The 26,686-nt window shown below is 49.6% G+C and overlaps 1 protein-coding gene across 1 annotated transcript in view; it reads right to left on the bottom strand.

The window, feature by feature from the left end:
• KIF20B (kinesin family member 20B) overlaps positions 1 to 26,686 on the bottom strand; it is a 556,993-nt gene that overhangs the window by 325,650 nt on the left and 204,657 nt on the right. The gene's annotated exons all lie outside the window — the stretch shown is intronic.

The following is a 26,686-nucleotide window of genomic DNA, read 5'->3' as shown; positions in this document are numbered from 1 at the left end:
GCTGGGATCTCCAACTAGGCTCTACATAGACTGCAGGCCCTCCAGAACACTGCAGCAAGACTCATCCTCGACCTCCCTCGGAGCACCCAAATCTCACCACACCTCAGAGGGGCCCACTGTCTCCTCATATATAAATGCAGCCAATTCAAAGTCCTCACACATGCATACCTGAACAGCCACATACACTTTCACTAGCTGACTAGACACCTATGCTCAGCCACACTCACTAACTCACACCCCTGCATCGACAAAAGCAGAACTGGAGGACACTCATTCTCCTGCAAATCTTAGTATGACCTCCCCTCAATACATGAGAGCCTCCTCTTTGCGTTCAACAAGAAGCTGAAGACCTGGCACTCCATCTAACCCTGCGCGGTGTAGCGCCTACACACCAGAACTAGAATCTGGATACTCTCATGGTTAATTAGCATGTTGCACAGATTCAAGTACCATAACAGGAGTACCAGAGTTGCATGGCACAGGTGGGAGCCACAAGGACGAGTGTCAGGGACGTTTGTCACCTTCCTTATAGCAGAGTGGAGAGAAGGAAAACCATAGGTACAGTTTTCTTACCAATTAATCCATGCTGCACTGCCCATGGACTGTATGTGGATACCTAGAGGCAAAGATGGATTAGTTACTTACCTGTAATCCTAGTTCTCTTCCAGGGGTATCCTCATCAAAGTCATAAGCATTAGAATATTCCCGCCCATGCGCGGGATCCCGGAAACAGTATATTATATGTGCCCCACATATATATATCCATACATATATACCTATATGTATACACAAGCAACTGCAGCCAATAAACCCTAGAGCTGAAACATGCTGTAAGGAATTTCCACTATACATAAAAAAAATAGCATTATAAACACGAGAAAGAACATTATAACTTGTTTAGAAGCTGTTTTAATGCTCAAAAAACAGCAGAAATTCTTATAAATCACTGAAAGCATAGGAAGCTCCCAGGCTGCATTGCAAATACCCAGTCTAAAAAGACTGAAAAGCTAACTAATAGCTGCATAGCAAAAAACTGACACCGTGCCTTTAAGGCACACCTGACCCCCAACTTCCCATCATGCCTCAGGGGTGGCAGTTAGGTCAGTTGTTCTTTGCGGAGACTGAAAAGTCATGGCACAAAGAAATAATAACCTCTGAAAAACATAGCACACCTTTGCCCGGGGAGGCGGGAGGGTTGCTTATGACTTTTTTTTTTTTTTTTTTTTTTTTTTTTTTTAAAAACCTTTATTTAACAGCATGTGCAGACAAATACGGGCCTACAACCCTCAGGCCGGCCTCGACAATAAAAGGGCACATCAGCAATCAATTATACAACTCAGCAGCATATCAGTACCAGCACGAATAGACCAGGTTACGTTATACACAATTGTGCCGCCGAGCGCCAGGATGATGAGGTTTAATTTTTATAAAGTTTTGAAATAAGTCCATAGCAACAGGTCTGGAAGGATCCGAATCAAAGCAATGCAGTTAGGACTATAGTGGGCAACGATCATCAGAAGAGTCAGCAAGCATTATCCGTAAGGTAATCAATCGCACTCAATGTAATCAGGATAGAAAAGAAGCATATCACATGACAATCCCCAAGCACTACCCACAAGTTCCCAATCCTCCCAACGACCCAAGAAATAAGAAAGGAAAGAGCAAGCGGGAAGGGTAAAGAGTAGAAAGGGAGAAGAGAAAAAGAGAAAAGGAAGAAAGAAAAAGGAGGCCCATAGAAAAAAAAAACCCACAAGGAAATATACCCCCCACCCTACACGCATGCAGAGGCTACGGCCTACCCCCCCCTAGCAGTGTGTCTGTCGCCCCAAAAGAGTACCCGAAATGTAGGAGAAGAGAAAGAGAAGAAAAAGAAAAAGAATGTCACGATTAATCGGAGGAGGGCCAAGGATCTATTCAATGCAAGCAAAAACGTTACCCGCGGTCACCCAACCCCAGGCCCCGACCTAACACCCACGCTACATGTACCTCCAACAGTCACAAGTCCCAGTCCCAGCCATACACGTATCAATGTGCACCAAGAAAAACCCCCCTCCTCAGCCTTGGCCCCTTCGAATCTGCAGTCCAACAGAATCCAATTGCAGTACAGCCAACCTGGGCGGGATGGGCCACCATGGAGTCCGTTGCAGAAATCGAGGTGTAAGAGACAAGTCAAACTGGAGTGAAGCTCGATAGTAAAGGACCGCAGATTGCGCCACTGCTATGCCGTGGCTAGTACAACAGGGAGCAGGACGATGCATAAGTTCCAGAGTAGCGGCCGGCCGATGTACAGGAAGCAAGTCCAGGAGGACGCTCAGAAACGTGGCACCAAAGGACAAAGGAGATGGGCAAAACGGCGTCCGAGACACAAGCTCCGGCCATACCAAGGGAGCAGTATTGTCAGACTCCTCCAGGGCAGAGCCGACGAGTACCGCAGCGGGCACCGGGACACGACCCCCCGTCACTGCCACATACCTCAACTCGGGTGATCCACCGACAGTCGACTGAAGATGTGGCTTAACATGCCGCACTGGAGGATCATCATGGCCAGCTGAAAAAGTCCAATCAAACCGGTCCCCCAAACCAGCGAAAGAGTCGCAGAAGGCCAACCGCAGGTCCTCCAGTGCTGCCAGGATGTCGCGAAGCCCCAGCGGTGGATCAAGGATGGAGGGTGCTGTTGCGTCCGCCATCTGTTGCTTATGACTTTGATGAGGATACCCCTAGAAGAGAACTAGGATTACAGGTATGCAACCAATCCTTCTCTTCCAGGGGATCCTCATCAATAGTCATAAGCATTAGAATAGAATAGCGAGCCTCACCTCATCTCCCTGCGGGCAAAGGAAAGAATCAGAGAATGAACAGTATGCTTAGATAGACCAAGCTACCCAAAAAGGTTCCTCAAGGAGGCTTGGCCTACTTGGGCATCCGCCCTGGAATCGGATTCTAGGCAGTAGTGCCTGGTAAAGGTATGAACCGATTTCCAGGTGGCCGCCTTGCAAATCTCTGCCATTGGAACGTCACGCAAGAAAGCTACTGTGGCCGCTTTCCCCCTAGTAGAATGAGCCTTAGGGGCCAAAGGTAAGGGCCTTTTCACCAGCTGGTAGGCTAGAGTAATGCAGGAAACAATCCATCTGGAAATGGATTTCTTAGCTGCTGGGAAGCCTGTTCTCATGGCGCCATAGTTGACAAATAGTTGATACGTCTTCCTAATGCCTTTGGTACTTTCTAGGTAGAATTTAAGTACCCTCTTGAGGTCTAAGGAATGAAGCGACCGCTCAGCCAGGGTCGCTGGGTTCGGGAAGAAGGATGAAAGAGAAATGGACTGATTAATATGAAAATCAGACACTACCTTAGGGAGAAAAGATGGATGTGCCCTCAAGACCACTTTGTGCTGGTGAAAAACTGTGTACGGCTCTTTAGTACACAGCGCCTGGATTTCGCTTACTCTGCGTGCCGATGTAATGGCTACCAGAAAAGCGGCCTTCCAAGACAGATGCTGCAAGGAAGCTCTGTGGATTGGCTCAAAAGGTGGGCCCATCAATTTGGACAATACTAAGTTCAACTCCCACAGAGGAGAAGGGTTTCGAACAGGGGGGTAAACTTTCTTCAACCCCTGTAAGAAGTCCTTGACCACCTGCATCTGGAAAAAAGAAGGTTGATTGGGAGACCTCCTGTATGCTGTAATGGCAGACAAGTGGACCCTGATTGATGCATACTTTAAGCCTGATCTCGCTAAGTGCAGAAGGTAAGGGAGAATGACATCCTCCTGCCCCTTCGTAGGATCAAGGTGATTCTCTCTACACCAAATGAAAAACCTCTTCCACTTAAACGCATAAGACGCTCTTGTGGAGGGTCGCTTCGCTTCTTTCAGAATATGCATGCAATCAGGCGGCAGACCTAAATGTCCGTATTGCAGGACCTCAGGAGCCATGCTGTTAAGTTCAGTAAGGGAAGGTTGGGATGCAGAATCCTCCCGCCCATCTTGGACAGCAGGTCCGGCCTGCAAGGCAGTCGCCTGTGAGGTCGCACCGACAGATGGAGAAGGTCCGGGTACCACCACTGGCGCAGCCAGTCCGGAGCTAGGAGGATCATCTTCATGTCGGATCTGAGCAGCTTGGATACCACCTTCAGAATCAGAGGCAGGGGCGGAAAGGCGTAGGCAAATGGCCCTGACCAGTCCATCAAAAGAGCATTCCCCCTGGTCCCTGGACGGTGGAATCTGGACGCGAAGGCGTGGCATTTTGAATTTTCGTCGTCTGCAAACAGATCGATTTCTGGACGACCCCAACAGTGGAACAGGTACGCCACCACTTCGTCGTGTAGCACCCAGTCTGGCTGATCTTCGAAGTGCCTGCTGAGTGCGTCTGCTTTGAGATTCAACTCCCCCGGAAGGTGCACTGCCACTACCGAGAGGTTCCGGGCGAGCAGCCAGTGCCAGATCGCCTGTGCCTCCAGTGAAAGAGGACGTGACCGAGTCCCGCCCTGTTTGTTTAGGTAGAACATGGTCGTGGTGTTGTCGGTCTGCACCAGGACTGAATCGGCCTTGATTGCAGGGAGGAACGCCTTTAGAGCAAGGTGGACTGCCCGGAGTTCCAGCATATTTATGTGGTAGCCCTGCTCTTTTGTAGACCACCGACCCTGTATCTGGAGGCACCCCATGTGGGCCCCCCAACCTTGCAGCAACGCATCTGTCACCACCGATTGCACCGGAAGTGGCTGGTGAAAAGGGACTCCCACCATCAGATTGTCCTGACGAGTCCACCATGCAAGGGAAGATTTCGCCACCTGGGAGAGAGAGATTTGATCTCCCCAACAGCCTGTGGACTGATCCCATTGGTCCTCTAGAGCTTGCTGCAAAGGTCGCATTCGCAGTCTGGCGTTGGGAATGAGAAAAATGCAGGACGCCATGGATCCCAGAAGAGATGCTACCTGCCGGGCTGACGTCCTCTGCATCTGCTGCATAAGCCTGCATTTCCGCTTCATTGAAGACAGTCTCTCCCCCGAAGGATACGCTTTTCCCACGCTTTTGTCCAGAACGGAGCCAAGGTAGTGGATGGTCCGAGTGGGCTGCTGCACGGACTTTGCCATGTTGACGTGAAGGCCGAGAGCGTGCAACTGTCTCAGACAGGTCTGGAAGTCTTTTCTCACCTGTTGCTGGGATGGAGCCTTCATCAACCAGTCGTCTAAGTAAGGGTAGACGAATAGACCCTGCTTGTGTAGGCGAGCCGCCACCACCGCCATAAATTTGGTGAAGACTCGCGGAGCCGACTTGAGCCCGAATGGAAGGACTTTGTACTGAAATGCTTGCTTCCGACCACAAACCGCAGGTACCTGCGGTGATGTCTCGCAATTGAAATGTGGAAGTACACATCTTGGAGGTCCACCGAACACATCCAATCCCCTACTTGGAGATGTGGACATATTTGATGAAGCGCCAACATACGAAACTTCTCCTTGACGATGACTTTGTTTAGGAGACGAAGGTCCAGAATCGGCCGAAACTTGTGCTCTTGTATCTTTTTTGGGCACAAGGAAGTACCGTGAGTACACTCCTTTTCCGATTTGCTAAGGAGGAACTTTTTCTATGGCCTGTTTTAGCAGAAGGGCCCTCACCTCCTTTTGGAGCAGCTTTAAGTGGTGAGGACGGGACTTTGGCGGTATGTCTTTTGGACGCGCTCGAAAACGTAGCGCATATCCATTTCGCAATATATTCAGCACCCAGCGATCTTTTGTGATGCTGTCCCACTCTGCCAGATGTTGTGACGCACTTCCCCCCCCACTGGAGTGGGCAACGGTCGTAGAGGAAGCCACAGCTCATGACTTTCCTCCTCTTGTGGTAGTGGAGGACTGTTGCTGGTGTCCACCTCTGCCCCTGGTGGACTTTCCGCCTCGAAACTGCGATTTTCCTTGGGTTTTACTCTGAGACCACTGAGGGGTTTGAACCCTCTGTTGAGGCCCCTTGCGCTGGGTGGGTCTAAAACGGCGCTTGAATTATTTTTTCTTCTCCAACCCCACAGCTTTGAGGGTGTCCTGTTCAGTTTTCATGCGCCCCAGCTCCTCATCCGTGTGAGTGCCGAAGAGGGAGGTGCCAGAGAACGGGAGGTTTAAAATCCGTTGCTGCGCATCCGGCTTGAGCCCTGTCAGCCGCAACCAGGACGACCTCCTGGCGCATACGCCGTGTGTGTAAGAATGGGCTGAGAGCAGCGCACCATCCGCCGTCGTGCTAATCGACTGATTAGCCACCAGTGACCCTTCAGTGACTATTTCTTCGAAGTCCTTTTGGTCCTCCTTTGGGAGCTTGGACTTGAACCGCTCCATAGAGTCCCAGAGAGCCCTATCGTATCTGCCCAACAGCGCCGCCGCGCTGGAGATCTTGAGGGAAGCCGCTGCGGACGAGCAGGCCCTGCGCCCCCAGGAGTCCTGGGTTCTGCTCTCCTTATCCGGAGGAACGGAAGAGGACGCCGATACAGCATGACCCTTTCTTGCTGCCGCCACTATTACTGAGTCCGCAGGAGGGTCCATTTTGACAAAGACAGGATCAGAGGTAGCCGGCTTATATTTTTTGAGGATACGAGCCGGAACCGCTTTGACGGTCGCTGGGGTGAGGAAGGTGTCCATGACGGGTTCCATGATACCTGGGACCAAAGGCAGCAGTGGACGAAAGGCAGACTTCTGGTGAAGTGTTTCGAAAATCACCGACGTGGTGACTTGGGGGACTGACATCTCAATCCCCAACTTCTGCGCCCCCCTCTGCAGCACCTCATGGTAGGTGATGTCGTCTATGGGCGAGACCCTGGACACTGGGCTGCCCGATAGCGTGGGTGAATAGTCCCTTATTGAGGACCTGGTGGACGAGGAAGATGACGTTGATGGTGACCTCCGATCCCGGCGAAGATCACAAGCCCGTGATCCGGCTGAACGCCCCTCCCGCCTGGGGGAGTGCGATCTGCGTCGCCGGCTCTCAGGCGACTTCTCACGTGCTGGCCTGGGAGGACTTTCTCTGTCCACTGCCTCCACCAACCGTTGCAGCGGAGTCATATGCACTTGACATATTCCCGCAGTCTCCTTGTAGCCCCTGAGTCCTGCCAATGATGTGCTGGCAGCAGCCATCTGGGCGACAGTCGTACCGCAGAAATGGTCCCTTGAGTCTGAGGGGAAGACCTGCGGAGGTGGCTGGCAGACTCTCGTGGAATTGCCGGTCGTGGAGATGCCCCTGAGCGTGAGGAGGAATGGCGCGAAGCCGACTCCGTCACCAGGACCACCGACCTGTCCGAGGCCTGTCTCGGCGTCGAGCATGGTCTTGACGTCGATCCGTGGCTTCGCCTTCTTTCTCGCCGGGACTCTCCTCTTCTCGATGTCGAACGACACCTCGATGTGGACCGGCGGCCATGTTCAGCCGGCGAAGAATGCCGCCTCGACGTCGAACGGCGGTGTGAAGCCGACGACAGAGGCCCTCTCTCCCTCGACGCCGAACGCCGTCTTGACGCCGGCGGAGATGCTGCCACTCGACGTCGACGTGGATGGTACCCTCGATGCCGAACGCCACCTGGATGACGACGGTGGAGGACTCTTCTCTCTCGACGTCGATCGCTGGAGTCGCGACGACGGAGGGGATCGTGCCCTCGACGACGGAGGGGTGACACTCCGACGCCAATCGTCGCCTGGTTGACGACGGCGGAGGCTCCCTGCTCCTCGATGCCGATCGTCGTCAAGATGACGACGGCGGAGGTTCCCTGCTCCTCGATGCCGATCGCCGTCGGGTTGACGACGGCGGAGGTTCTCTGCTCCTCGACGCCGATCGTCGCCTGGTTGACGACGGCGGAGGTACCCTGCTCCTCGATGCCGATCGTCGCCGGGTTGACGACGGCGGAGGGGTGGTGTCTCTCGACGCCGATCGTCGCCGGGTTGACGACGGCAGAGAGGCTCTGGTTCTCGACGCCGATCGCCGCCGAGTTGACAATGGCGGTCTAGACGTCGACGACGTACCTGCTCTCGACGGCGAGCCCGCTGTCGAAGGTCTCTTCATTGAAACATGACCTACCGAAAGATCTTTTCTCAGCGCCGGTCCAGACGCTGAGGTGGAAGGACGAGAGGACTTGCTTCTAGATGTATCTCTAGGCCTCTTGGAGCCCTTCCTCACCGGAGATCGTCCTCTGGATGGTTGTGCCAGGCCATAAATGCGAATTCGCTCTCTGTCCTTCAAAGTTCTCTTGGACAGGCTCTGGCAGTGAGGACATGTCTTGGAATCATGATCCTTCGGTAGACACAGGACACAGACCCTATGAGAGTCAGTCCTGGCCTCCTTCTTGCCACAAGCAGGGCAAGGATCGAAAAGAGATGGCATTTTAAGGTAGAAAAAATGCCCAAAACCGCCTAAAAAAGACAGCCTCCTACTTCTTTAGATGTAAAACGTCGAAGTAAGGGAAAAAACTGTTGAAAAACAGACAATATTTTCTGACAAACTCAGAAAAAAGTGGAGCTCTGTTGCCAGGATCCTTCCAGAAGGAGCTGGAAAGAACAACTGACCTAACTGCCACCCCTGAGGCATGATGGGAAGTTGGGGGTCAGGTGTGCCTTAAAGGCACGGTGTCAGTTTTTTGCTATGCAGCTATTAGTTAGCTTTTCAGTCTTTTTAGACTGGGTATTTGCAATGCAGCCTGTGAGCTTCCTATGCTTTCAGTGATTTATAAGAATTTCTGCTGTTTTCTGAGCATTAAAACAGTTTCTAAACAAGTTATAATGTTGTTTCTCGTGTTTATAATGCTATTTTTTTATGTATAGTGGAAATTCCTTACAGCATGTTTCGGCTCTAGGGTTTATTGGCTGCAGTTGCTTGTGTAGACATATAGGTATATATGTATGGATATATATATGTGGGGCACATATAATATACTGTTTCCGGGATCCAGTGCATGGGCGGGAATATTCTAATGCTTATGACTATTGATGAGGATCCCCTGGAAGAGAACGGACATTTCTCATTTTTAAGGGTGGTGAACAAGTTGTCTGTAGGGTACCTCAATGCTGTACAGGACTTGTTTATGGAGTGCCTATTTGTGGATTTGTAGTTGCATCCTGCAGAGTAGGTCTGAAAAGTTGCTGCCCTCTTGAGGAAGGTGTTCCTCTAAGAGTTGTTTGTTGTGGCAGATCGCTGAATACCTGAAGAATATTTTGAAGGTGAGGAATCTTGAGAACACTCCCGCTGGTGGATACTCTTGCTAACCGTAGATTCTGCCCCTTTAGAAACTCCCCCAGGTACCAGACTGAATCTGGAGAAGTTCTTTTTAGATCGGTGCTCCTGTGCACCAACAGGGGCAGTTCAGCCCTGGAACTGACAGAGCAGACACACAAAAAGGGCACTAGTTTCTTCCTTAACTTTCCTCACTCTCAGACGCAGAAAAACAATTGAAGGTATCAGCGTGCAGATCTCTAATGCAAGGCCTTTTTAGGTGGTGAGAAGCCCACTCCACAGAACGGGGAGGGAGGGCGGGTAAGGATCTGCAGTTAGATACATTATCCACTAGGAAGAGTGATAATGAAGGTAAGCAACTCTCTTATGACTGATCGTTCTGCCTGCTGATTCCTCACGTTTAAAATAAATACCAAAGCAGTACTTCCAAATGTAGACAGTCTATGGACTGGACGCAAAGCAAAAACTCCTGAAGAACCGAAAGGGAAAATTACCCTTCCCGTCATACCTAGAAGTCAAGGCAGTAGTGCTTCATGACCGTGTACACCAACACCCGTGCAACGGCCTGGCAGATGTCAAAGACAGGTACATAGCATGCCAAGACCGTGATAACAGATAAAGTCAGCTTCTGTACCACTGTATTTTTCTTTGACCCAGTGAACCCCACGAAAAGCTGATGTGTCACCCAGTGGCCCTTGGAGCAATCGATGAAAGAACGTAAGGATCTTTTGGAGTCCAGGCTAACACTCTCCTCCACTTTTGAAGGGTGAGGCAGAGTAAAGAACGTTGGGATAGGCCAGTGAAAAAGAGTCACGTCTTATGGCAAAAAAGAAAGTTCTGAACACTAGTTTGTCCTGGAAAAAGTTGGTGTATCTGTAAGAAACTGGCTCTATATATACACTAAACCAAAATGAGGTATAGGGTGTATAGAGTCCAAGTGTCCCCAGAGGTAGGCAGAGGTTAAAGTTAGATAGAACCTTTCTCTCTAATAATGGCAGCTGGGTCGAGCAGCAAGACAGTATTAGAGGACAGTGTTAAGCATTTGATGTACCCACTCAGTCAGCAAATGAATTAACACACTCAAGAACTGAACTCTAGGCCAATTGTTGTTGTATAAAAATATACTGTTTGTTTTTAGAACCAAGCAGGCCTGGTACAGGTAAGCATTAAATACTTTTCAGTAATAAGTTACTGGATATAGGACAGTTTGAAAATACGATAGAAATTGTACTTAGTTTGATTTACAGGGGAGGAGTAGTATGCAACACTTACCAAATACAGTACATTGGAATGAATAGGCTTTTTCAGTAAATTGCAGGTAAGTTACTTTTTACGTTACTCTTCTAACTCAGTGCTGGATACGTAGATTCAGCACTGGGACATTTCCTAGAAACAGGCAAGTAACTACGTTTTGGTTATTCGTATGATTTTTAAAAAATATTTTCAGTTTTCAAAACTCCACACTTCAAAACTTTTTGGAGAAAAAGGGTCAATGTTATCCTATGGAAGGAAAACAGGTTAACGGTTCACAGGTAAGTAATCAACTGTGGGAGTTAAGGTTCTGGGGTAAGACTCGGGGGTCTCCCAGGATCAGTGATGCACTGTTGTTGCACCCTCAGCTACACTAGGGCGGCCGGGTGCAGAGGGTTGAGGCCCAATGTTATCCAATGGGGGCTGGGGGGCATCCGGTTGGTGGCTGCTGGCAAGCAGGCCACAGGGTTGTGGGAGCAAAGCTCCCAAGGTTAAGCTCAGGGCACGTTGGGGACCAAAGTAGCACCAAAAGGTGTACCCTCAGCGGCACTAGGGCGGCCAGGTCCAGGGTGCTGTTTTGAGGTCGGGTGCCCTGTTTTCAATGGAGAACCTCCGGGACAAAGAAACACTGCAGGCTCAAGGACGAGGATTTCTGGGTGCGACCACCACTTACGAGTGGTAAGTTGGGATGTCGTGGGTTGGTTAGGCATCGTTGGTTTGGGCACACAAGGCTGTGTGGCGTCTGGTGCTGGGATGTCTTGTGACGTTGGATTTTCTTACCTGCTCTGGTTGCAGGGGGGGGGTGGTTCCTCTGGATTGAGGCTGCAGGCGTCGTCTGGAGGCTTGAGGCAGGTCAGGGGTCGCTGGATCTCGGGTCAGGATCGCCGGGGGACCTCCTCGGGGTGTTTTTCCACTCGAGCCGGGTTCGGCAGGTGCAGAGTGGGCTGGATTTGCGGTCTCTGGCTGGCACCAGAAGCTGCAGTTTAAACACGTCCGGTGTTCACGGGAGAAACAGTCTGGGAAGTGAAGGCAGGCAGGTCCTCCAGGGTGTGTGAGGTTGCTGGCTGCTGGACACGCCGGGATTTCGCAAGAGCAGGTTCGAGGGGAGACAGGCCTGTATGGCTGGGGCCAAGTCAGTGTGTGTCGTCCTCTGGTTAGCTCTGCACGGCTCTTCGCCATTCTTTTCTTCTTGTAGGTAGGCTGGATCTGAGGGAGGAAGGTTCATGGTGCCCCCCAAATACTAAATTGAGGGGCGTTACAGGTAGGTAAAGGACAGGGAACAATGGGTCCCTTCCCTGGGGTGGGTACACCCCCTATTCTGCAACTCTCCAGTGGGAGGGGGGCAGGAGCCTGTCCCTAGTTGGCTGGGTCCCCCCCATCCTCAAGATGGCGGGGAATCGAGGTTGTGGCTTCACCTAGCCTCCCCCACCTGAGGGGTGGAGTTGGCAGAGGTGGGCACACCTCTCTTCCTCACTGCCGGATCTCCTGCCCAAAGTGGGGGGGTAGAACCAGTTGCTGAAAGCAGCAAATGGTCTGGAGCGGCTCACAAAGGCGGCATGCCTTTGAAGCCTCTCCTTCGTGAACCCTGCCCATCCTGGGGGAGGAGGCTTGGCACCTCGTCCCAGGATGTTCATTGTTTCAGGCCCACGAGAGCAGCAAGCTCTCGCCCCGGGGTCCAGAAACATGTCTTGTGGTGGCAGCCTAAGCAGCCACTCAGTCAATTCACTAACAGTTGTTCGAGTTTCAGGGGGAATCTCTAAGATGCCCTCTGTTGTGCATTTTACATTAAATTCCACACTGGCATAAGTGTGGGTTTAATGTGCTGAGAAGTCTGATACCAAACTTCCCAGTCTTCAGTGTAACCATTATGGTGCTGTGGAGTTCGTAATGACAAACTCCCAGGACCATATACTCTTAATGGCAGCACTGCACTTACAGTGCCAAGGAATGGACTTGGGCACTGTAGGGGTACAGGGCTCATGCTCCTATACCCTCACCACTGGCATAGGGCACCCAGCTAGAGGGGTGACTGATGTATGCCAGGGCAGTGGTTGGTGGGCATGGCACACAGGGATGTGTGCCATGTCGACTCTTCATTTTGTTCGGCACCAAGGCACTCAGTCTGCAAAGGCAGTGTGTGAGTGTCAGGGTACAGGGCCTCTGAGGGTGGCACATTAAGTGCTGCAGCCCTTAGAGGCCATCTCTGATCACAGTGCCCTGGGTACCTGTGGTACCATTTACCAGGGGCCGACATGTGGCCAGAGATTCCAATTGGGTTTAGGCTTCAATGCAGTTTTGGGGAAGGAACATAGGCCCTGGGTACCTGATTAGCATGAGCCCAGGGCACACTCAGTCAAAGAACATCAGCACTTCAGCAAAAAGTGGGGGCATACCATGCAAAAAATGAGGGCACTTTCTCACGGTATCACACAATGAGCTTAAGAAACTGCAGAGAAAGACAGTTTTGACATTCAGAAGACGCAACATGCAGCTGTGCATTGGCTCGAAAAGGTTACACACGAAGACAGTCAGGACCAAATTAAGATCCCACTATGGAATTGAATTGTTTGGGAGGGAAAATATGTGTCAAACCTTTAACAGATTAAAGTATCCTAAAAGTGATGAATTGAATGCTTGAATGAATCTTTGACATTGGCAATCACTGTGGGCCGCATCCCGGTCCATCATTATTTTACACCATGTCAAATCAGCCATATGCAAATCAGTCTTAATCGTGCTCAAATGGGAAAAGCTCACCCGAACTTCCAGGCCAGACAATACATGAACTGGAACAGAAAGCAATCCAGGACCGGTTTCACCCTAGTTGGGGTTCCTCAGCCACCTATAGCTTGATTCCAGTGACTCATGCACAGGACTCACATCTGGGCATACCAGTCATCCTTTGGGCGACAAACTAAAGTAAACAAAAAAGTGATGAATAGATACTTGAATAAATCTAAGCCACTGCTTAGGTTATGTTACGCAGATTTGCAGAGCGCACTATCGCCCAAGAGGATATCCTGGTGCTGAGCAGATGCAAGTCTAGGCACACGTGGGATCTAGTGGAACTACTCTAAAAGCTTCAGCTTCTTGTAGAAATCAAGACGTGAGGAGGAGGCTCTTAAGTGTAGCAGATCGCTCCACACTTAACGAGCGATGTAGGAGAAGGCTCAACCGGCAGATCTGGTTATCAATATGCATGTGATTTGTGTAAGTAGTCCAGAAGATCAGGTGTCTTAAGGTTTCTGAAAGGACATCAGATTGTTGAGGTATGCTAGATTAGTGCTATGTATTAAATGGGGTGGTGATGGACGGAGCATCAGAACCAATCAAACACTCACACCCAGTCAACAGATCTGGGTTTAATCCATCACCGTTCTTTAGCCCACTCTGCCACCCCAGTTCAGACATGGCCATATGCAAATCAGTCTGACCCTGTGACTCATGGGAACAGTCCAGCCCGCACTGCCAAGCCATGCCTTCCCTGGACCGGAAACAAGCTTCCTAGGACCGGTCTCTGGCATTTCAGCCGTCTTCAGCCAGGCTTGCTTGAATCCAGTGGCAGTGCTATGTATTGCCTAGAAAGTGTGGTAAAGTAGGTTGAATTGTGCTGGTTTGTGAACTGAGAGCCAGTGGAGCTATTTCAGTTGTGGTGTGATGAGTGAGGCGTAGGAGGTTGAGAGTAATTCTGGACGCAGTGTTCAGAATGGTCTGAAGCCTTCTGGGGAGCTTTCTGTTGATCCAGGCATACAGGGTGTTCGCGCAATCCATGTTGCTTGTGACCGCTGCAAGCATGACAGTATTCTGGGTGATGATTGCGAGCCATTTGAAAGTCTTCCTCAGCATTCTTGGTAATATAAGCATGAGGCGGTGACAGCATTGACTTGAGCGGTCAGGTCAAGTTTGCTGTCAAAGACGAAGCCAAGGTTCTTGGTGTGGGTTGTGTCGTTGGTCCAAGCAGTGTTGGACACCAGGTGGAGTCCCACAGTGATGTGCTCTTCATGATCACGATTACAGTCTTGTCAGTGTTCAGCTTTAGACAGTTGGTCTTCATCTAGTGGTCTATTTTAGTTACGTAGTCATTGAACTTTATCTCGTTACACAGTGTCTTGACCCTGAGGGACAGAATTCGTTTCACGTTGTTGGCATAGGAGAGGGCGTTGAAAGAGTAGATGATGCTGGCTAAGTGGATCATATTTGCATTGAAGATGGAACTCAGAGAAGATCTTTACGGAACTTTGCAGATGAAGTCCTGGGTGTCTGAAGTGTTTATTGCCAGTATGACGGACTGGTTCCTTTCAGTAAAGAAGCAGCAGATCAATCGGAGGGCGTGTCCTTGGATTCCAATATCGTGGAGACGTTTAATGAGGATGGGGTGACTATCAAATACTGTGGAGAGGGGTCCAGGAGGTTGAGGGCTGCCAGGTCTCCTCTGTCCAGATTAATGCGGATGTCCTCCATGGCAGCGATAAGGGTCTCTTCCTTGCTGTTTGGTTTAAAATCAGACTGAGTGTTGATCTTGGCCGGACCTGGTAGCAAGGAGATGGCTCGGTAGTTGGCAAGCATTGAAGGGTCTGCAGAAGGTTTCTTCAACAATGGGAGGACAGTTGAGTGTTTCCAAACCCCTATGAAGGTCGTGGAAGAGGTGGAGGCATTCAAAACTGGTAAGAGCAGGGTGATAGTGGGTTGCAGTCCTCTAGTATAGGAGTGATGGGGAGAGGGGTCTCATGGAGCCCCCTCAGTGGATGGACTTCAAGGTGGTGGAGATATCTTCTGAGGTGATGATTGGCCATGTGGTTTGCATTGGTTCATTAAATAAGATCAGGAGGTGTTTGGCAAGGTTTCCCAGGTCCAGTTGCGGGCTGAAGTTGCTGTTAATGATGGTGATTAGGTTACAGAAGAATTTGAGAGTTCCTGCAAATGAGTGAGCGAGTTGGAGGTAGCTGATGGTGAGGTAAAACCTTTCACTAGGGAGAAGATTTAGTTGCTTCTGTTGGTGCTGGTATTGATGTGGTCCACCGGAGCAGCATATTCGATGGTCTGGATCATTTGGTAGTAACCTCTCAGGGTGCATTTGAACGTTCTTCTGACTGCACTGTCCTGGCTAATTCTCTATTTGCGCTCCAGTTGCTTGAGGTGTTTGTTTTAATCATTCTGAGTTTCTCCGTGCAAACGAGAGTGGTCCACAAGACTAACAAAAAAATGCAGCATGGCTGCCTTCAAAGCCTTGACCAGCTGTGGCGTCACCAATAACCAGGCGAACTTTGGCGCAATGGGATAAACTATTGAATCAAAACCTCGATCAGAGATCGGGAGAGGATTAGAGGAGACAGAGTCGGCGCAGGAGGTGCTCCATTTGTTGAAGTTCTTGTTGACTTTGGGGATGCTGTGGTGTTCAGGTCTGTGGGTGTGTTCCAGTCATCAGTGATGCTTTCCAGTTTCTGGCAGTGGTGCGTGTGCATTGGACCGGGGTGGAGATGCTCAACATGATGACTGTGTGGTCACTCCCAGGGACCTGTGTGGGCTTGTCAACTCAGATGTTGGTGAAAATAGGGTCCAGGAGCCGTCCGCCGACATGGGCAAGTCTCTTTACTCTGGGTGAGGTCCAGCCTTCCAATGCCTTCAATGAGAGCTGTTGAGTTGGTGACGGCATGATCTTCCAGGTGGAAGTTCAGGTCTCTGAGTAGTATGTTATTACTAGCATCAAGGGTGAGTGGTGCGACCACGTCTGTGATCATGTTGGTGAAGTTTGTGCACGGTCCCAGTGGTCTGTAGATGAGTGCCACTTAGGGTTAAGTTGACTGTTACGTGGAGCTTGAACTACAGGTACTCCATGTTGTAGAATGACATGTCCGTGGATATGGTGTAGCGGATTGTGTTCTTGTGCATGATGATTCCACGTCCAGGCTTGCGAATTCGGTCTTGCCTGACAATCTTGTAGGTAGGCGGAATGGTTGTGGCAATATCAGGGTTCACCCAGGTTTCCATGAGAGAAGTAAGGTCAGGGGCAGCAAGTCCCAGATCTCTGCGACATATTTGGTGACTGTGTCGGTGATATGGAGCATGCACACGAGTGTGAAGTGTTTTGTGGGTGATTGCAGGACGGCAAGAGTGTCAGAGTGGGGTGTTAGTTGGTGCATGAAAATGTGCAGGAGGCACAGGAGAATCTACTCTGGCTGGTGTGTGGTGAGGTAGCAGCGTGGGGTGTGGCTAGGCAGCAGCATGTGGCGCAGCGGGTGCAGAGGGTTGCAGCATGGTAGTGGCAGAAGTCCAGGGCTCCTGGTGCTGGGCGCCTTCCAAGCCAGACTGACTTGCCTTTGGTGCACCCGCTGTGCGTCTATGATGTGGCAGCCCTCAAGTAGGTATAGGAGGGACGTAATTTCACTTACTGTGCAGATGGATGATGGAAAGGACTGCTCTTGCTTGGCTTCTTCTTTCAAAGACAGTTTAAAACACCGAAAGTCACTTCAGGCTACATCCCATTCCATCAATGCCATACTGAGATAGCATGGTGTGTACAATAACAATGAACAGGTATGTAGCCTGAGTTCTGTCTGTCCTGGATCCTGGAGACTGGGTGTTGGCCTGTCGAAGCATTCTGAATTTGTACTTGCAGAGGCATTCATAGGGCAAAGATCTAAGTAAGAACGAAGGCTTCCATCCTTCTTTGGCACAAGGAAATAACGGGTGCAACAACCGGAGTATATTTCTGAGGGCCTCAACATCTCGATGGCACCTTTGGGCTGTAAAGCTGGCACCTCCTCTAGTATAAGGCGAGTGCTTCCCCAAGAGCCACTCTGATGTGGCACAAGCTGTAGTAGGACAGAAAGAAATGGAAGGGCATGGCCATGCTGGACGATCTGCAGGACTCATCTGTCAGATGACATTAAATGCCACCCAGGAGGAAAATTTTATATCTTGTCCCTCACAGGGTAGTTGTGTTTCACGGAATGCAAACTAAAGCGGTTTGGAGGCTGATGCTATAGAGAAGGGTGGCTGGGAATATTGGCCCTGGTGACCACACCATTTTCACGCCTCATCCCCACTCCTACCCAGAAAAGGGCCAAGGTGACTAAAGTGGGGGCAGCGAGCTCTGGTATAGTTTATACACCCAACCTCTTGAGTAGCCCCTGAAGGACTTAAACTGATTGGAAGATAACTAAAGGCCCGAAGAGGACACCATGACCCGGCTTTCAAAGAAGAGTTTCAGAACGGGAACGCTTTTTCGCTAAAAAGTTGGGATATATAAAAAACCATACCCATGGGGTATGCCTGTACATTGCCAAAAAGCTTGTTGATCTCATCCATGCATGGTAATTGATCACCACTAGAGCGTCAACTGCTAGCCTGAAAACATTAGTAGTATCCAGGCCAGTCAGAATTAAATGTTTTTTTTGTGCATCCTGACCATTGTGAATAGTTTGAACCAAGGAGTCCTTAAATTCTCCTGGAACTGCCCACAAGCAATTCTCTATCAGGGGGAAGTATCAAGTCTTCTGGCCTCTTTTAAATTCATATATAAAATGTCATCATAATGTGAGGGTAAATTAGATACATCATCTCCATTGTCACCTCAAAGTGACGGCAAACTGTAGCCAGTCTGAATAGAAAAGGTGGTGGAGCCACTGAGGTTGGTTTAGTGGTAGAGGGAGTGATTTGTCAGAATCAGACTGTATATGAAGCAGGTGCATTGGAATGGAGTCAGAGCACAACTTTGACAAGATGGACTCCGCTGGGATTGGACACCAAATTTGAATAGGTAATCCACCTATGGTGCAGGCAATGTCAGGACCGGTGTGAACAAAGAAGTGACCAGCACAGGTCTTGGAGCTGAAATGGAAGTCAGCAGTGGTGTCAGTGTAAGGTGGGTTCCAGGTGCTCAGACTGCAGAGGACCGATCCGCTGGCTGTAACATGACTGGACACCCCTGAGGATCCCTTATGTCCAAATGGAAGTGAGAGGGGGCCAGAAGACTGACAAAAATATCCAGCATGGATGCTTTCAAGGCCTTGACCAGCTTTAACGGCACCGATGACTAGGAAACTCTGGCGCCATAGGACCAACTGTGGAATCAAAACAGATCAGGAGAGGAATAGAGTGGCAAATTGAGATCCTCATGACTTTGCTTTAGACAGAAAGTGACACGATGGGGTTTAGTAGAAAGGGACACAATGGGGTCGAGTCCCACTCTTCCACTTGAACTTCAATTCACCGGGTAAACTCGACTGCCAAGAGGTTATGGTGAAGGATCAACCTCGATAACGTTAACAGGTTTAAGCCCATAACTTATAGCAAGAACAGCACTTGCAAAGCTTCTTTAAATGTTGGTAAATATACAGCTTTGCTTCACAGTACCGAATCACCTTAAGGCGATGAAGGTACCCTCCTCACATAATTTAGAGCCATGCCCTGAGCATAAAACACCCTAGTCCCACCCCATGCGAGTTGGTCATTGACATCTGTTCAAGACAGTCATGCCATGGTCTGAACTCTGGTTTTGAGCGTGGAGACTGTTCCCTGACACACTAGAATTCAGGTTGGAAAACTTGTCAAAGAAAAAAGCAGAGCTCCGGATCTGTGTTCAAATGAGTGGAAAGAAAGGAACGGATATGGACACACAAAGGAAGCACTTTTATGCAGCTCAGCTCAGCTCCATTACTTCTGGGGCAGAATAGAGTCAACTTAGAGCTGTGAGGTATCACACAGCAGCACTAAAATGTAAATTTACAGACCCAGTGTAGCGGCTGGGGAACATGCTAAAAGGGGGGAATCTGTTGTCAGAAGTTCCCATCAGAACACCTGTGCTACTGCTGAGAACTGGGGGGAGCGCATGTTGCCATGTTTAGGTATACTTGATGAGATACCTTCACTTGAATGACCTTCAAGGCAGTTTGAAGGCTACTTGTCTAGCTACCAATTCTAGGCAATTGGTATGGCAGCCCTCATTCAGAGAGACCAACATCCCCATTCCATCATATTTCATTGTGCATCCCCAGCCTATGTGAGAAGTCTGTGGTGAGGAATCTGGTCTGCAGGCCTGTGTCTGAGAAACACCTGTCTTGTAACAAATCGCTGCTGGTCCACCAATGCAGAGTGATGAGTGCTGGGCGTTCTCAAAACTAGATCTTCCCAGTGGCTCTCCGCTTGCACCTATTTTCTGGCAGAGCACTCCCATAGAGGGCATATGGAGCTTGGCATGAGGTATGATGGAGATGCATTAGGCCATCATCCCTAGAAGGCTACTCATAATTCTGACCGTGAGGAGGAGATTTGGATGAAAAGGAGACAGCAGCAGCTGGAATGCCAATACTGTTGGTTGGATTAGGCTCTCATCAGGATTGTATTCTACAGGGACCTCTGGAAGTATTTTACCGGTTGAGGTGGGACTTGGATTTATCTATGGTAAATCCAAAAATGTGGGGCAGAAAAATTGCTGCTAGAGTGTGGACTATGCATTGCGGTCAGCCATCGCTCATGCTCAATCGTGAAGGTAGGGAAAGGCACGAGTGCAATCACCTCCTCGCAATTGGGCAGCCACCATTGTTCCACACTTCATGAACACCGTTGGAGCCACAGTGACCCCGAAAGGAAAAACTCTGAATTGCTAGTGATACCCACTTAACACAAAGAAAAGGTATTGACGGAGAGCAGTGTGGATGCGTATGTGAATGAAGGCTTCCTGGATGTTAAAAGCCATCATGTAATTGTTTTGTCAGAGCAGAGGGATAAAGTCCTGTAGAGTAGTCATAAAAAGGTTCTGACAGATGCACTTGTTGAGATGCTTAGGTCTAACATAGGCCTGAAGGAGTACTCCTTCTCAGGGATGAAAAGTGCAATCATTAGATGCTTTTTGCCTGCTGGTGAAGAGGCACTCAATTGCACCTTTCCGAAAGCGCTTGTACCTCTTCCCTCAAGAAGGGTGAGATGGTCACTGCTGAGGACGCACCTGAAGGGTGGGATGTAGAGGGGGGGGGAGGGCGGGTAGAATTAGGAAGTAGCAGTGGCTAACCACTGCTAAAGCACCCAGGTGTGAAGGGGGGGGGGGGGGGGAGAGGGGGAGTCCTTGCTTAAGGGTGGAAGCTCTTTCTCTGCAGCCACATCTGCCCTTGCTTCTTTTGCTGTGGTACGTACCATTGATGTAAACCCTGCTGGCCTGTTTGAGAAAAATGTGCTGCTTTCTCTGTTAGGATTGCTGCTGATCATGTCATGTGGTCTTGGCTCCTCACCAGCTGGTTAGATAAATTCTTGCAGCGGGCCTGCTGAAATGGATTACCTGCTGCATTGAAATTCTCAGTAGGACAATCCTTTTTCCTAAGCCCAGAGAAGTTGTGCCTTCAATAGATAAGTTCTGGTGGTTGGTCCACTGCAGCTAGAAGGCAGAATTGGTGTAGGTTCACAGGAGACTCTTGGAACTTAAGGGCATGATAAGCAAAGGCCTTAAACAGGGCTTATGAAGGTTCAGTTGTGATTAGGAACTAGGATTACAGATTCAATAGGTTGACATTTTGTTGCCCTGTAGTCATAAAGAAGGTGAGCCCATTGAGTCAACTTCTGTGTCCTTGGTAGAAGAAGAAGTTGGACCAACGGCTAGGGCGGTCGACCTCAAATCTGGGGACCCGGGTTCGAGTCTCGGCAATGACGCTGAACATCCTGTGATTCTGGACAAATCACTATCTCCCTGTGCCTAACAAAAACAAAAAATGAATGTGTCCTCATGTAATGCAACTGGTGCTACGTAAAGCGCTCTGATACCCGATTTGGGTCAAGTTCACGCTATATAAAACTGAAGAAAAAAAAAAAAAACGAAGAGATGCCGGTACAGTCCTTCAGGGATCTTTTCAGGTTACAGCAAGCAGGTCCAGCTGTCTTCTGATCTCCTGCGGGTCCAGAAAGTGTTCTGAACAGACTTCTTGGATGTGGCACATTTATGGGATGCACTAGTCAGTGGGTGGGAGTGATTCCTGGCTTATCCATAACCAATGGGGTAAACGTTGCCAACGGTAACCCCCCACCGACATTTTCATCAATTCCTGACTACAGCAAATAATCCTAAAGTGCACCTTACCTTACTCCTAAAGTCCAAGACTGGGAGAACCCTTCCTAACCTGTGCAGTGCTTTGGAGTACCCCCCTCCCCACCTTTCTACACAGAGTTGCCAGGGTAATAAGCAGTCACCTCCTGGGTCCACTCCAAACTGATTCTGGGGGCAGCTTCCCTCCCACAAAGTTTGGAGCCAGTGTGGGCATAAGGAACAAAGGTGTGCCTTCCTCCAGGTTTCATCTTACGTCTCCTTGTGAACGAACAAGCCTCGGCTTGGTCCTTTAACTTTGGTCAAGTTAATAAAGTTTTTAGGCTCACCCAAAGTGTCCTTCCTGCAATGGGAAGAAAAACTCTATCCAACACACAGGCTATAGACTCCACTGGGAGAGGTTTTCACACTTCATGGTCAGGGAATCGCTAGCGAGTCAGCTGTACCTGGCGGCTGCTTATTTGGCCACCTGGGGCTCAGGCAGGAAATTAATGACTTGCACAATCTTTTCACACATATTTAATAAAAATCTGGCTTCACTAAAGAACAGACTTAGAATGAGTGGTATAGTTTTTTCCCATCAAATGTTATGGAATAAAGTTTATAATTTGTACCTTAAAATTACCGAGGAGCCAACTACAGCCCTGCTAGTTAAAAACAAATTGAGGTAGGGATGGGGGTGGCGGAATGCTAGCCACTGAAGGAACAGGTCAACTTTATTTTTTTCATATGTATCACTTTTTGCATAACAGACATTCTACCTTATGGGCAACAAGGTGTACTTTAGGGGGTGTAAGGAAACAGGCCATTAGTTCTGTAGCCTGCACAAGTAATGGATCAACCTTTGCCCACCACCCCCCCGGAAACCAAACACCCTACTGTAGCACTTTACTCTCTCAGGGTACCAGAGTTGTCCGAGGCCTTCTTAAGGAAGTTGGTGTGGGCTAGTAATCACCATTCGCCGACACGCAATAATGCTCAATAAAAGATTGTCCAGTGTACAAATATTCATAAGGCTGATGGAAATACCTTTTGATGACATTGTGTAATGCCCTCTGACCCACTAAAGAGGTCAGGTTCAACAACCCACATGTCAAAAATCATCATCCTAGGAGAAAATGCAATAATAAAAAATAACCATGCATGCACTTATTACTGATAATAAAGCATATATATTATGATTGGTAATGACTATCAACGTTCTTCTCTCAATAACGGATTTCCAGCAAACATTTAAAACAATGAACTTAACGTCTGTGCGCTTTTTAAATGCTTTTAACCTTTGAAAAAGCAATTATAAAACAGCCCCTAGGGGGCATCACATTTTAAAGCCAGTATGAAACCTTAAACATCACCTCTAGAGGATGTTTTATAACCTCAACATTTTAGACACCTTCAGGCCACAATGATCGGGACCATACTTCGCCCATAGAGGGCATCACATTTCAATAGCAAACATGTAATCATAAACTTCGCCTCTAGAAGGAGCTGTACCACATCTACTCTTTTTAGACACCTTTATGCCACAATAATTACACCCTTAGACTTCAACCCTAGAAAGTGTTACACTCCTAGCTGAAGAGCACATGCTCCAACCTAGGGAGTACCTGAAACTCAAGACAATCCTGGGGTAGTCATCTCATAGACCCTGTAAACCTAGGGTCTGTACTTAAAAAGAAAATCACTTTGGCCTGCTTAGAGGGGAGCTTCAACACAGCTGCAACTCCCAATGCTCATTGCTAGGTTCTTGGTGGTGGCCCTGCCATCCTGTGGCCACCAAATGCAGCAGAAATGGGTGAGTCAGACGAAAATCATGCAGAGCATTATAGGGTGCTCCACCGGGGAAGTGAATGTTATTAGCAGTTCTACTGCTGAGCTAGGGATAACTGCTGCAGTAGCAAAGCTGTGCAGTGTGAACTTAATTTATTTCCCTCAGGAATGCCATGCCCACTTGGGCACCCCTGCATGCCTTCTTTCTTGGGCTGCAGCCCTGACAGCCCACCCCTGGCTGCCCCAGTTGGCAGCATGAACAAGCAGCACTTCTCCAGCTGCCTGCGGGAGCTGGCAGCTTCCAGCTCTCTGCCAGCTCCTACGGGCAGGGTGCAGTCTTCTGCGGTGGCTACATCGCTCCCCCCAAGCTTGGGAACAGGTAGCAGGGGCAAGGCAACCACCAGTGGGAAAGGGGTAGGCATGAAGGTACTCCCCCCCCCCCCCCCTCTTCAGTTTTGGGAGATGGGTTCCCAGTTTCCCTTTTGGCATAAATGGCCCAAAGGATAGGGTCCCCAGGCCATTAGAAAATCCGGGGAGAGTCCTACTTGGAAAAATTGTATGCATCGGCCCCCGGAGAGATGGGGGCCCTGGGGGCAGGACTGAGCCAGGGGAGAGTGGTTGGCGCAATACACGCCCTCTCAATGTGTAAAAATAAAGGTGTATGTATGTTGGGGGGTAGCAGCAGGGCAGCGGAGTTCCACATGCTCTGTAATTGCGGAGGAGGGGGTAAAATCCTTCTCCTACAGATATCTTGGGCCCTGTTGCGTCATTTTACTCCATCTTGGGCTAGTTTTGCTCCTGGCGGCGAGCCTTAGCCACCTGGAGCACGGTCTCAGGCCGCCATGGTGGCGAACTCTGCAGGGGGCTAGTTCACCTGTCTCCCTACTCCAGCCTTAGTCTTTGGTTTTCTCTGCTCCGTGGCGCAGAAGCCCAGTGTCTCGCCTCCCCCTCTCACCCCCTCCCAAAGTAGGCGTCATGGGGTCTAAGGGGACCTGCTTCCCTGGTCCTTAGGGAACCCCACTGGTCCTGGGGCAACTGCAGGAAAAGTCCTTAGTCCAGATAGATTTCAGGGGGTTCCTCCTTCCAGTTGTCCCTGGCTGCCACCTCCAGTCCAAGTGTCCAGCAGGTAGTCACAACCAAGAGAGCTCTCCCACTTGCGCAAGACCTTTTAAGTGGGAGTGGTAGGTTCGAGAAGGAAGAGATCTCTGGCCATCCTGGGGTGCCTCATGTCACAACCCCCTCATGCGCACTCTATGTAGTAGACCTCCCACTCAGGGCTAATTTTGTACGAGTCCTGTGGCGTTTAATGGCACACTATGGCCCCATGACTGATGTTCCATAAAGCCCGTAATTCCGTTGTGCTCGAGTCCGTGCAAGTGTCCCCCAAAACCCGTGAACCAATAGCGTACCTTCCACCCGCTATTACTAGGGCCTTGGTGTTGTTTTCCATTATGCATGTTCGAGCAAAAGCGATGCATTTGTTTTCTGGTTAATCGGTTCCAACCGTCAAGCTGCACCTGCCCTTCCTGTAAGATCAAAGCAAGTTTACTAACACAGGTTTCCTTCAAGGGTCGTCGAGAACCTTTCAGAAGGTTATGTGCCCCACATGAACTAGCTATATCCGTTGAGCCTTCAAGAGGGTATATAAATCACGCCCAACCCAAAGTCATTGCTTGGCCTCACTCCCTGCAGAACAAGCTTCACCCTTCCCACTCACCTGAAGAATCCAGAGAGAATCAAGAAGCGCTCTGGTCTCCAAGTCCAAGTTGAACCGGTGGCTCCCGTGGCCCCAGCTCCCTTGCTGCCTCCAACTCTTCCTCCTGCGGCTCCCTGAGCCAAAGCCTCGAGATCCTCTTTAAACTTCAGACAAGTGGAAATGAATATGCTACTTACCAGTATGCATCTGTTCTTGGCATGTAGGGCTGCTGACATTCATATCTGTGCATAGATCGCCGCCTAGTGTTGGGTCCGGATGTTTGCACGTTGTTGTCCTGGAAGAGTCTTCGAAGTATCCTTGGATAGGTGACTCCTCCCCTGGACTACAGTGCGCATGGGCATCCTCTCCATCCTCAGATTGTTTTTCGCCATTGTGGCAGTGATGGAGTAGATACAGAAAGTGATGACCATGCTTGCAGTAATTCTGAGAGCTGCAGCTGCGACAGGCGCCGGGGAGGAGGGAGGGCGATATGAATGTCAGCAGCCCTACATGCCAAGAACAGATGCATACTGGTAAGTAGCATATTCAGTTCGAGGCATGTGGGCTGCTGAATTCATATCTGTGCATAGAATACATAGCAGTGCCCTCTATTAGCGGCGGCTACCCGTGCCAGCTGCAGCGGTCTGAAAAAGTGTTTTGAGAACAGCCTGTCCTACAGCTGCCTGCTGTTTTGACTGCACATCTACGCAATAGTGTTTTGTAAATGTGTGTGTAGTGGACCATGTGGCTGCTCTGCATATATCATGCAGGGGAATATTTCCTAGGAAGGCCATGGAAGCCCCCAACTTACGTGTTGAGTGGGCTCGTGGTGGAATAGTTAATGTGCGTTTTGCCTTTTGATAACAGATTTGAATACACTTAACTATCCATCTGGCTATCCCTGCTTTGGAGATGGCGTTACCTTTGTGGTGTGGGGCAAAGGCAACGAACAGTTGTTTTGTCTTCCTGAATGGTTTAGTCCTGTCGATGTAGTACATGAGGGCCCTCCGTACATCTAGTGTATGTAGTGCCCTTTCTGCAACAGTTTGTGGGTTTTGGAAGAAAACGGGCAGTTCAATAGTCTGGTTCATGTGGAACTGTGATATTACCTTGGGCATGAACTTGGGGTTGGTACGTAGTACGACCCTGTTAGCGTGAACCTGAATAAATGGCTCTTGAACGGTTAGTGCCTGGAGTTCACTAACTCTTCTGAGGGAAGTGATCGCTACTAGGAAGGCCACTTTCCAGGTAAGGAATTGAATCTCGCATGAGTGTAGAGGTTCAAAGGGTGGACCCATCAGGCGTGTGAGGACCAAGTTGAGGTTCCACATTGGAGCCGGTGGGTGACTAGGTGGAATGACTCGTTTGAGCCCCTCCAAGAATGCTTTGATGGCAGGCACTCTGAATAGAGAGAGGTGCTGCCTGGTTTGCAGATAGGCTGATATTGCGGTCAAATGGACACGTATAGAGGTGTACGCCAGATTGCATCGATATAGGTGTAAGAGATAACAGATGATGTTTTGGATGGATGCGTCCAGCGGGTTGATGTCATTATTTCCGCAATAAATGACGAACCTTTTCCATTTGGCTGCATAGCAAGCTCTGGTAGTGGGTCTCCTGGCCTCCTTGATGATGTCCATACAGTCAGGTGGCAGTTTGAGATAGCCAAACTCTAGGACTTCAGGAGCCAGATCGCCAGATTCAGCTGTTGCGGATCTGGGTGCTGAACCTCTCCATGGTTCTGCGTCAAATG

Source organism: Triturus cristatus, chromosome 1_2, assembly GCF_964204655.1.
Source record: "Triturus cristatus chromosome 1_2, aTriCri1.1, whole genome shotgun sequence".
NCBI classification, from domain to species: Eukaryota; Metazoa; Chordata; class Amphibia; order Caudata; family Salamandridae; genus Triturus; species Triturus cristatus.
Note: the sequence above shows the minus strand (reverse complement) of the source record. Positions and strands in the feature narration are given on the sequence as shown.